Raw genomic sequence first — 10043 nt, 5'->3', positions numbered from 1 at the left:
AAAGGTGGGCGCGAGACAGTGTTAATGTTTGGAGGGAAAATTATTTGTTTTCAAAAGCAGCTCTGCCAAAGGGCAAATAATGGAAAACTAGATTCAGTGGATTTATAACATGTTAGAAGTGTTCTCTGGTTTTGCTATGATACTGGACTTCAAGTTTGTTTAATACTTTGTTAAACACAGCTGCCATGGTGAGGGATTTTTAAATATGTAAAAGCAGAAGAAATGAGGAGTAAATGCTAAAATTTGAGCTTAATTGTCAATGTTGTCTGTAACTCCTGCCAAGGTAAAGAAGGCCTAGTAAGTAGGTAAAGGCTACAAGAACCCCAGCAGCATTTATCGTCAAACCTGAAAGCCATGTATGAAAGCTGAAAGCTCAAGGGTTTCTGTTAGCTAAGCGAACTGTTTTTCCTGTATTACATTTTTTTTTGGGGGGGGGGGGGCTTTCCACTAACTGGAAGGTTGGTGGTTTTATTCCTGGCTGCTGCAGTCTGCATGCCAAAGTATCCTTGGGCAAGATACTGACTAACTGAGTGAAGGAGGCATGTTTTATAAAAGGCTTTAAGTGCTCAAGTAAAAAGTGCTATATAAGAACAAGTCAATTTACAATTTACTTTTTTCATCAATAAATCAGTGAGCCGATAGTCAATACATTCTTTTTTCCATCAAACTTTGTTTATATATCATACGAACAAGCTGCTGAGCTCCAGTAATGTCACTGCTGACCTCTCACTTTGAAGAACACCAGCTGACCTACTTCTTCTCCAAAGAGTCCTTACATAGTTTGAAGTTGTGCTTTGGGCTGGTGTCCTGCTATGGAAATAAACTGGGTCCTATCAAGCGACAGACACATGGTATGACACTGTGCCGCGAAATGGACTGACTGCCTTCTGTTGTGTATCATTCTGCATCCTGTTATTGTTTTGCCAGTGTGTTTTTCTTTTCTTTCTATTAGGGGAAGTTCACTGACATCTGGGTGAGGTCATCTGTGTGAAGTTGTGGGTCTAAATAAGTGGGGCTCTATTTGGTCCAAACTTCCTTATTCCTATCTTAACTGTTTCCATTTTTTTGTTGGTTTTATATTGATTTTGTTTTTATAATATATAGTATTTTATTAGAGTTAAAAATTATTTTTAATTATTTTTGTTAAACTGTTAGCAAAACAGAAAATGATGACTTTAAGTCAGGGTGGTAAAACACAAGGCCCGGGGGCCAGAATAGACCCAGCATAGACAGCTTTGGAAAACGTGAATGAGTGCACAGATGTTTTACCTTTAACTGTATTTCCATGGGTTTTACAGCTTTTCCTATTGAGAACGATCTTGTCATTCATACTACACCAAAGTACCCAATAGATAAACAACAGTTTACTTATTTGCTATAGCAGTATTTATCTATCCTGTAGAAAAACTGAAAAGTACTATTAAAACTAATTTTTTATATAATAAAGAGGAATAAATGTGTAATTAAACAACTTTACACTGACAGAAAGAGGATTTTTGCTGGTTTGGCCCACTCAAGATTAAAGTGGGCTGTATGCAGCTCACAATGTAACATTACACCCCTGATGTTACTGAAAAACATCAAAAACTTAGCTTTGCCTTTCTGCCTTTCAATTCAGTTCAGTTCAGTCCAATTCAGTGTTATTTATAATGCCCCATCACAACTGCAGTAGCCTCAAGGCGCTTTGTATTGTAAGGTAACGTTCCTACAATAATACAGAGAAAACCCCAACAATCAGACAATCCCCTAAAGTGTGAGAGCGGTGAAGAAAAACTTTCCTTTAACAGGAAGAAATCTCCCGCAGAACCAGGCTCGTGGAGGGGCAGCCATCTGCCGTATCTGGTTGGTAGTGAGGGCAGGAAGACGGGACAAAATCTATCATTAAGGTAGGGTTATCACTTGAGTTAGACTTCCAAGGGCTTATGAATGTGCCAGCTGTTCCACATCTCATGTGGCAAATATCATTTCTCAAACTAAAGATTCTGATATATTTTTCCTATTAATCAGTTTTCCACCAGACTCTCTGATATTTTTTTCTATTGTAGTTAAACAAAGATTTCTCCGTTCTATTTCCCGTTATAAAGTATTATACATCACTCTGTTATATCTTTATATTTTGGTAGATTTTTGTATTGGATTGCCTATAGTAATACTTATAACAAACATATAACTTGCTAAACTTGCCATTAGGACACAGGAGTGATTCCTACTAAAAGTATATACATGTGTAAATGATACCAATTATAAATAATCCATGTTTTCAAAATTCCTAATCAATTTGGTGTGTTTTTTATTTAAAAAATGTTACTATTCCAAACATTGGAATAGTAGCATATTAGGCTTCTGTTTAATCTTCTGTGTTGTTACCCTTTCCTATTTTAACCTTAAGATATCAATGTTTCATTTCTAGTTGATCATTAACTCTACCCAATACAGATTACTGAAGTGGTCACATTGCCCTTCATCAGCAGCCTTACAGCACAGTTACTCATTAACTGCTCAAAAGTCTACAGTTTGAACGGAAATGTCTTGAGTTGGACCTATAGCAGTTCAGTCTGTCTCTTGCTTTATCCAGCTTACTTCAACACTTTCTGTCTGTGGGGCTCAGGGGTATTTTCCGAATTTTAACTTCAATTTGAATAATGAAAGTAAAAATTAAAAAAATTGCATAATGACAATGATGTCATGTTAGTGTGAATCCCCAGGTTAGACTCATGAATGCCACATCTGTGTTAGACAGTGGGTTATTGATTTTCTACACCCACACTGATCATTTTAAAACCTCTGTGGTCCCTTGGAAACCTCAACCTTTCAGATCATGTGGGATGATTAAGTCAAAATGAAAATATGACTTTTATGCTGAAGGCAAAAACTCGTACGCTCCTACGTTCTGTTTAGTCCAGTTACAGGTTGCGTGTCTTAGTGGTGAAACACGCAGTGTTTTCCTCAAGATGGCGCTCACACCCAATGAGCACACACTCAGTGAGAATCAGAACTCCTTTTGAGTATCCTTTCATTTCATTTGTGTGACAAGCCCCTCTGCATCTTCTCTGGACTTGTGTTTTAACATACTTTTTGTTCACTTCCTTTAGTCAACTATCACAGACTAATTCCTGAATACACAAATTCACGAACGTCGTTGAACAGACGATCCCACCGATGACAAAAGACAGCTTTTAACAGGTCATCAGTGAATAAGAGGACATGTTAATACAACGCAAAGATCATGTGTCCATCTGCAACCACTTTCAAACATGCTCGTGTGATGTGGGAACACGTGATTGGGAAAAAAAAGCTTAACAATGACTGGAAAGCATAACTGTAACTGCAAATAATGTATAGGAAGAAAGCTGATATTTGGATTTATAGGAATTGCTGTACTGCTCCTACACAATACCGTCACACACAGGTTGCCTTTAAAGTTGGGATGCTTCTTGTTGTGTCTGAACTTTTAGGTTGCTCATTAAAAGACTAAGATCAACTATTAGGACAAAACTGAACACATTTTGACCCATTTACAGCACTCTGTATGACCTCACATGAAGTATTGTCACTTGACTTGGAACTGAAAATCAGTTTCTTATTCCTCCAGCAAACTGCATCATCAGTTAAGTTTTCATAGTTCAGTCACGTGGGACCTTCTACAGCTTTTGTATGCATGAGAGGGCCACGGTTTAGATTCAGTGAGTACCATATTCTGCCCAAATGCTCAAAGCTTTATTTATCTTTCCAATACTTGCACACGTTTTTAAGCAAAGACTTGTTTTCATCAGATTTCTCATTGTTCGCAAATGGGCAAAGACTCAACCGGCCTCAAAATTCTCTTAAGTCTCATCTGAAATATGGGCATACTTTTAACAGGCAAACACATCTGCGTGCACCTCTGAGATCCTTATCTACACCTACATGTTCTTTGGGTGTGACATCATCCACCCAGAGTGCAGTCAGCGTAGAAGACAGGATGCCGAGCATTCCTTGAATAACCAACACAGGATCTCATTTCTGCTTGTGAACACAGACCTGACGACGCTTCAGTGAGTGGAAAAATACAGCCTCTGTTCAGTGCCTGTGGGGTGAATGAGGGTGGAATGATGGGTGCCTTCCTCCTGCCTGCGTTTGATGAGTTTTTGTGCTAATAAGTGCTTAAAAGTTGGCAGATATGCAGATTTGGTTTTCTTTATTTATTTTTCTGGATGGGGGACTTTAAAATGAGGCAATGTTTTGACCCTCGTTTATTCCATATAATTGTTTTATTATAATAAAAAATCCCGCATACATCTTTTACTTCTCTTATCTGACATTCTAGGAGGGGCAGTTAAAGGAAGGGGAGTCCTGCTGGCTTCAGTGCAGCTATACATAATGTCCTTAAATTCTTTGAGTTAGTGTTTGGTTATCATGCCAGGAATCTGACCTTATCTCCTCTCCTGTCACGCAACAGCCGCTTGTCTGACCTCTATGATGTGGAATGTCACGGATGCTGGAAGTTTAAAAAAGCATAGCAGCTTTTACAACATAAATCTCCCTCTTGCTGGGTCTTTCTGTCCATTAAGTGGCTATTGAAGCAGTTTCTTTTTTTTTTCAGTTTGGCACATTGGCCTCTTTTATGCGGCCTTTCCTCGACAGTGTCTCGGTAAAAGATTTGACCCAGCAGATGGGGCCTGTGGGCGCTGACGTAAAGATTAGAGCAAGGCATTACAATGCCTCAGACACAGGATGTTTCAGAGGCCGCCCCGTCATAGTCGCAATCCTCTTACTGATTTACTGCAGGTGCATACTATGCAGTGACATCAATGTGTGGAGTAAATCTTCTCACTTGGGATTTTGTGAGCGTGCCGGCTGTTACAAAGACACACTTGCGAAACCCAGTTTAAAGGTGTGATGAAGAGTGAGAAGTGTAATTACTCTGTAATTACTCACGTTACAGACTCCTGACACACTAAAAGTGGGTAAGGTTGTGGTTTCCAGTATCTTCACTCTGTGGCATGTCTGTGTCCCCAAACATGAAAAATGGTGATTAGATGAATAATATTATTTTTGTCATAGCAGTTTGATTGGTCTTAATACATGTATTTACTTCCTTTTAACACAAGTTACAATGTTCTTTACAAAGCACTAAAAAACAGCAGGGTAGCTGGTGGACTCCAAAGAGAAGTGCTCTAATGGATATCTCAAAGTCCCCCTAATGTTCCAGCATTTCTCTGTTCCTCCTTTTGCTCTTGGGCTTCCTCTGTGGTCACCTTCTCTTCAACAAAGCACGTCACAGCAATATTCAATCCAGTTCAGTTCAGTATTATTAATGACACAACAAATCTCAAATCACAACAACAGTCACCTCAAGGCGTTTTATATTGTAAGGGAAAGGCCGAACAATAATACAGAGAAAACACCAACAATCAGACAACCCCATATGAGCAAACATTTGGTGAGAGTGGGAAGGGAAAACTTCCCTTTAACAGGAAAAAGCTCTCTGAAATCTGCTGTGACTGGTGGGGGGTGAGGGGAGGAAGAAAGGACAAAAGACACACTGTGGAAGAGAGCCACGGTTTAATAATAGCTAATGACTCAATGCAGAGTGGTGTATAAACGCAGAGAGTGAAAAAAGGTGAGTGAAGAAGAAACGCTTGGCGGAAAGCCCCTAGCAGTTTAGGGCTATTGCAGTGTAACTAAGGCAGGGTTCAGGATCACCTGACCCAGCCCTAACTATAAGCGTTATCAGAAAGGGAAGTTGTAAGCCTGATCTTAGAAGTAGAGAGTGTCTGTCTGCTGAATCCAAACTAGCTGGTTCCAAAGAAAGGGGTCCTGAGGGTTGAAGGCTCTGCCTCGTATTTTACTTTTAAATATCCTAAGAACCACAAAATAAGTCTTAAATAAGTCTGAGAACAATGTGCTCTATGTGGGAGATATGGTACTATGAGGTCTCTAAAATGGTTTAATATATTCAGCACAAATTTGGTATATATTCAGATTTAATGGGTAGCAAATGAAGAGAAGCTAATATCAAGAACCTTAATTTTCTTTTATATGTCTTCAACACAAGATCGGTGATTGGGACGTCTGAGTTATTTAGTTACCTTATGGATTATTCTTGAAATTACAAGACAAATGTGTGCTTTGTGGTCAAGCAAAACCTTATGTAGAGCAAATGGTAAACCTTCTCATTCTCCAGTACCAGCTATCAATGAACAACATTTCCCAGTGACATTAACATGACAGTTAACCTGTATGTCACCAAAATAAACTTTAATTTCTTCGGTTGGCTTCTATAGAAGCAGCCCAGCAAACCAGCAAATGATGCTGTGAGGGTAGAGGGTACTACTTGACTGAATCTCTAAAAGTTGATTCTGTTCATCTGGACGTAGCGTTTTGTGGGAGAAACGTTTCATCACTCATCCAAGTGACTTCTTCAGTCTCAGCTCACTGCAGGTTTCCCCAGTCTTACAGCAGCACATCAAGAAGGCCCAGTTGGACTTTTGTCAAAGCTGGGAAGGCACCTAAAGAAAGCTCCAGCCGATCCAAAAGAGAAGGAAACCTGTAGTGATCCCGTATGTGTCAGGAGTATCGGAGCAGTTGAGACGCATTTTTTCTAAACACCGGGTCTCTGTGGCTTTTAAACCCCAAAACATGCTGCGCCAAAAATTGGTCCACCCTAAGGATCGGGTCCCCCGACACAAACAGAGTAAGATTGTGTACGCCATTAAGTGCCAGGAGGATTGCCAGGATTTATACATCGGGGAAACCAAACAACCCTGGGCGAAGTGGATGGCACACCACAGAAGAGCCACCTCGTCAGGCCAGGACTCTGCAGTCTATTTACACCTACAGGCCAGTGGACACTCTTTCAAGGATGAGGATGTACACATCCTGGACAGGGAGGAACGCTGGTTTGAGCGAAGAGTCAAGGAGGCCATTTACATGAAAAGGGAAAGACCGTCTCTGAATCGAGGAGGGGGCCTAAGGGTACATCTGTCACCATTTTACAATGCTGTGATTGCAGAACTGACCTCCCAGCCCATTGTTTCTTCAGTGGGCTGGTTTCAGTCATTATGCAAATGTACTGTTTATAAGATTTGGGGAAACCTGCAGTCAGCGGAGACTGAAGAAGTCACTTGGATAAGTGACGAAACGTTTCTCCCACAAAACGTTACGTCCAGATGAACAGAATCAACTTTTGGAGATTTACTTACCTGCATGATTGAGCATGCATCAAGACGATACTTGACTGAATTTAAAGGTTTGTATGATAAGACATTAACCAATAGGTTACTCACTCGGATAGGCTTTCTGCAAAGACTTCACTGTCATTTATTAAAGGTATGAATACACTCATACGCTCTCAAGTGGTGTGGAAGCAACAGTCAAGTCTCACTGATGTGATCTGCTCTGACTGATGTAATAGGGAGGGCTGGGATTCTGTGTCTTCTTGAACATGGCAGCTGTGTCTGACAAATTACATAACTACTTTTTTCTCTTTTTTTCTTGGGATTGTGATCATTAAAACGACTTTGAAGGTGAGTCAGAGCCCAGCTGCTAAATGGGAGAGTCAACTGGCAAGTTAGTGGAAATGGCAAATGACGTTATGGCCGGTTCTGTCCGACTGATGCCGAGCTAAAACCAGAGGGTGTGAAAAGACAATGAAGACGATAGTCAAGGTGGCGCTTTCTATTCTTATACGAAATGTGTCATTTTGAAAGCTCTTTTAAATTGTCTCGCTCTCACATTTGAATCATCGCTCTCACCCACACTCAAAAGTCACAGCGCTTTAATGTCCCTGACCTTGCAGTTGACTGGGGCCTTGCTTCCCCCACTCTCCAGAGATCTGGATCAGATCACACACAACGACTCACACACATGCAAAAATACACGCTCCTGCCTTCCTCCCACATTACAACGGCAACTCTAACGATGCAAAAGCGGGGGGTGGGGGGCTTGTTGGAGGAGATGTGCGTGTGTGTGTGTGGTGTGGAGGTGATTGTGGGAATGGGGGGAGAGGGCAGGGGGCTCACATATGTCTCCCCCCTCTCAAAAAAAACCCCAACGCTTTCCTGATGGTGGTGGTGTGGTAATGAATGAGCCTTTGATCGCAGAGCCATCACGTCACTGGTAATGGTTGTTGTCAGAGACTACATTTGCATTGCTGTTAGATAAGACATCAGTGCCCACTCCCCCGAAACCTGGGCTTCAATGAATACAGACAGTGAGTTTGTATCGAAGGCTTCAGGGGGCTCGTCGTTATCGTCATCATCACCATCACCATCACCATCACCATCATCACCTCCACAGGAAGTTTGTCTCCTTTTTCTCACACCCCAGCCGTGGGTTACAGCCAATGTTTTGGCTAATTTGCAAACCAAACATATTCCTTTCCCTTTCATGGCTATCTTAGTCCCCACCTCCTCATTTGAGTTTGAGGCAGGGGATACAAGGGCTGTGCTTGACTGAGCCCTGAATGCTCTTTAGTTGTCACACTTTTCCCAAACGCCTTGCAGCTGCTCCTATTGTGGCAGCAGAGGGAGGTGCTCCTTAGCTGATTCTTTGAGCCTCCTGCTGTTGCCCCGGCCTCAGAGGGGTTCATAGACGGGGAGCGTGGCCTGAACAATGGCTGACGCCATGACATCATGCTTCTTATTTTGGTCGAATCCTTATGCAGATATAAGATAGAGGATTCCATCACATGGAACAAAACAGGGAAGGGTGGTAGAAAAATAATTTGAACACGGCAGTTGACCACTTCCCATCAGCTTTGTTTAGGTGGAATATAAATGTTCCTCTTCTACTGTTCTTTTCATCCAAAATAAAGTAGTTTCACACTATGAAAAACAAACTTATGTACAGCTAAAAAAGTCACTTTATAATGACACTTTTTATTTTAGGTTAGGTTTATTAACGCAAAGATATTTAACTCTTGATTTGTTGAAATTTTAATGGACTAAATGATTTGAGAGAAATAAATGAAAACGATAACACACAAACACACGTGTAGAGTTTGATTTTCTAGAATGGGAAACTGGCTCTTTCATACATAAGCAAACATGTTTATAAATGAGTTATAGAGTCATTGGATACTTTATGAGGTACACACTGCTAGTAGTGGGTTTGACATCCTTTTTGTCTTCAGAACTGCCTTCATTTTTCTTGGCATAGATTTATCAAAGTGCAGGAAGCATTCCTCTGAGATTTTGCTCCATACAGGCATGATAGCATCACACAGTTTGTATCTATGATACAAATCTCTTGTTCCACCATCATTCCAAAGGTGCTTTATTGGACTCTGTGAATGTGGAGGGCATTTGAGTGCAGTAAACTCTGTGTCATGAGTTGAACTTGTTTACATGGCTGTAGAAGCCATCAGAAGATGTGTGGATGGCTCCCTGTATAGATAGTCATAACCCGTTGCCTACTGGTGGTGGTCAGAGGGCCCGGTGGCGCCAGTGTCCGGCAGCCTCGCCTCTGTCAGTGCGCCCCAGGGTGGCTGTGGCTACAATGTAGCTTGCCATCACCAGTGTGTGAATGTGTGTGTGAATGGGTGGATGACAGGTTGTGTAAAGTGCTTTGGGGTCCTTAGGGACTAGAAAAGCGCTATACAAATACAGGCCATTTATAACCATAAATAACTAAAAAAATAGGGATTTTAAATAATATGATGAAAAGGTTTTGTCAGAGGGCCAAAGATGAGTGCACTGTGATCATTATGGGATGGGGATGGTCAGTAGGTAGGCTGGGAGCCCAAAGTGGGCCGAGAAAATCTCTGCAACACCCCGAAACCACCAAGGCAGGATGGATCCATGTCTTCATGTTGTTTACTACCAACTGAGTTGCTGCCATGTGTTTAGCTGATGAGATATTTGCATTAGGCAGTTCAGGTGTACATAACATAGAGGCCGGGGAGTGTGTATTTTTCTGTTGAATTGATATTCCCTGCGTTAGTGACCTGGAAATCTTTGATTATTGTTATGATTCACATTATGGAAGAGATGAGTGTTAAATGGTGGTGTGGGGGGGGGGGGGGGGGGGGGGGGGGGAGAAAATGCAACACTGCAACCATG

This window comes from Mchenga conophoros, linkage group LG2, assembly GCF_057382185.1.
Source record: "Mchenga conophoros isolate Kocher_MC1m ecotype Shallow Benthic linkage group LG2, M_conophoros_male_GT1.1, whole genome shotgun sequence".
NCBI lineage: Eukaryota > Metazoa > Chordata > Actinopteri > Cichliformes > Cichlidae > Mchenga > Mchenga conophoros.
Note: the sequence above shows the minus strand (reverse complement) of the source record.